The 2,965-nt window shown below is 49.6% G+C and overlaps 1 pseudogene across 1 annotated transcript in view; it reads left to right on the top strand.

Annotated features, from left to right (window-relative positions):
* The window catches only part of LOC310804637, a 42,055-nt pseudogene extending 41,491 nt beyond the window's left edge, over positions 1 to 564 (top strand). The window contains exons 40-41 of the transcript in view: positions 19 to 22; positions 496 to 564. The product of the transcript in view is annotated as an uncharacterized misc_RNA (transcript). The remainder of the gene's footprint in view (positions 1 to 18; positions 23 to 495) is intronic.
* Positions 565 to 2,965: the final 2,401 nt, after the last annotated feature.

Here is a 2,965-nt window from a genome sequence, read left to right as displayed (position 1 = left end):
CGGAAATGTGGTCACCAGGAAGGTCAGTGTGGCCTTTCCTGCTTAACACTCGCTGTGTGTCTCTCACATACAGAAGCTCTCTCTCTCTCTCTCTCTCTCTCTGTCACTCTCTCTCTCTCTCTCTCTCTGTCACTCTCTCTCTCTCTCTCTCTCTGTCACTCTCTCTCTCTCTCTCTCTCTCACACACTCTCTCTCTCTCTCTCTCTCTCTGTCACTCTCTCTCTCTCTCTCTCTCTCTCACACTCTCTCTCTCTCTCTCTCTGTCACTCTCTCTCTCTCTCTCTCTCACACTCTCTCTCTCTCTCTCTCTTTCTCACTCTCTCTCTCATTCTCACTCTCACTCTCTCTCTCTCTCTCTCTCACACACACACACACACACTCACACACACACATCACATAGAGGATAACTCCTAGAAGTGTTAAATCCTGAGAGTCTTGTCTCCTCTCCTCCTCCTCCTCCTCCTCCTCCTCCTCCTCCCTCCCTCCTTGCTCCAGGTGGGGGTGGATGTGAGGAAGGGTGCTCAGTCAGTGAAGCGCACCAGTCTGCGGAGACTAAAACACTGAAACACACATACCCAGTCCTCCAGGTAAACACACATACCCAGTCCTCCAGGTAAACACACATACCCAGTCCTCCAGGTACGGGACAGGACATCCCCGTGCAGGGAGAGGTGCATGCACAGGTCTCTCAGCCTGGGACGGCCTCCCTGCAGCCCTGACCAGAGCATGAATGCACAGAGAACATGCTGCTTCATCTGAATGACAGTTCATCTCTTTATGTCCCACTTTTGTTCGACTCACATATCAGTAAATGTTAGGATAATCATTAGTCTTACCTCTGTTTTAGATGTTCCTTTACTTAGAATATAAATAAGATATATTTATAAATTACATCATGAGAAATAATCTCTTATTTTACTAAAGTACCTAACCCTAATGCTAACCCTAACCCTAACCCTAACCCTAGCCCCAGGATCGGACATCCACTGCCAAACCATCCTCCACAAACACACAACCAGGGGAGCGAGGGAAGTGAAGAAGAGGTGGAGAGAAGAGAAGAAACACACAACCAGGGGAGCGAGGGAAGTGAAGAAGAGGTGGAGGGAAGTGAAGAAGAGGTGGAGAGAAGAGAGGAAACAAAGACTTGAGAAGTGCAAAACAACAAACACACAACAAGCACAGAACCATCCTCCAACTGACCACGGACACCGCGACAGAGGAGAGGAGAGGAGAGACAGAGACGGAGATCTACTTGTAGTTTTGTAACATTTTTAAAAAAAAGAAAAGAGAATACCAACTAGAGTAGGGCATGATGATGAGTTTTCTATTAAAAAAAAAAGAAAGAAAGAAAAAAAAAACTTGAGAAAAAGAAAAAGCAGAAAAAAAACAAAAACAACAAAAAAGTGCTTCCTGTCAACTGTAATCGCATGATTGACTGCTGGTGCATGACCTTTGACCTTTGACCTTTGAACTGTCATTATCTACAAACTGAAGGGGTATGAGTTGCGGGGGCCAGCCCAGGACTGGGCTCGGGGGTGGGCCAGCGGAAGGACCTTTCTTTCTTCCCCTGGAAAGGAGGTGGTTTGTGTGGGCGAGTTGTGTTTGAGTCCTGATGATGACGACACAGCAGACAAAAAAAGCAACAGAGTTTTTTTTTCCCTGAACAGATTGTTACATCACAGCGACCCGGAGCTGAGATCAACGTTCCACACGCCGGCCCTGTTCCTGCTATTCTATGTGATATATGCACTCTACTATGCTATGTGGATGTGTGTCGGTGTGTGTATGTGTGTGTGTGCGTGTGTGTGTATGTGTGTGTATCTACCGCATGTGTTCTCGCTTCTAGCTTGGCACTGAGCCGTCTCCTGGTTGGTCCGTGCCCCCCTGTGATGTCATGGCGCGCTCGGTGCGGGAAGGAGAGGCCAGCTGATAGTGCTGAAGTGCGCCCCCTGCTTGTGAGCGTCTGTGTGTGCCGTCTCTCCTTCGTGAACGCCGTTCTTGCTTGTCCGTGTTTCCTTTAGAGCTGTCCGCCCCGGTTTAGCTTGGCCTGGCTTTGATGTAGGGACTGAAACATCTCCCCCTGGTGGCGCCCCCGTGTTTTTAGAGATGCTGGGAATGTTTATTTGGGATAGGGACGGTCGCTTGGTAGCATTGTGTGGAAGCCAGTGGACTCTGATGCAAAACCCAACACCCATCTCTGTGATTTAAAAAGACGAGGGGGAGACCCCCTCCCACACACACCCCCTCCGTAGTTTGACCTGGTACCACACCTCCTGGTACCACACCTCCTGGTACCACACCTCCTGGTACCACACCTTGATCCAGGCACTGAGGCCCGTTAGAGCACGTCCATACAGTCACTCTCCTTTCCACTGACACCTGTATCTCCAGCTGACGCTCCAACCTCGTCCCCCTCGGCAGGCTGTACCTCGGCTGGCTGTACCTCGGCTGGCTGTGGCTGCTGCTGCTCCTCACGAAGGCTCACTCCAACGATCACAGAGAGGGGAGAGGGACAGAGAGGGACAGAGAGCATCAGAGGGAGAATTGTGTTCATGGGAAGAAGACGTGTTCTGGTGGTTGAAGATTGGTTATTTAGGTGAGAGTGGAATCGTTGCCGATTCACAGATTTGGTGGAACAGACAGACAGACAGACAGACAGACAGACAGACAGACAGACAGACAGACAGATAGCACTGTGATCGCCCAATTTAACACTGAGACCCCTGACCCATGAACTGTGAAATCAGACACACATAGACACACATACACTTTTAACATACACAGGCAGACAGACACACACATCTCTCACACACACACACACACACACACACACACACACACACACACACACACACACACACACACACACACACACACACACTCATAAACCCTGGTCAGACTGTCAGATAGCGAACTTGGTGTCTGCCACAGCAATAATATCAAACAGTGAGACCCCAGAGGGACG

This window comes from Argentina silus, assembly GCF_951799395.1.
Source record: "Argentina silus genome assembly, chromosome: 5".
Classification (NCBI taxonomy): domain Eukaryota; kingdom Metazoa; phylum Chordata; class Actinopteri; order Argentiniformes; family Argentinidae; genus Argentina; species Argentina silus.
This window is presented reverse-complemented; position numbering and strand designations above follow the sequence as displayed.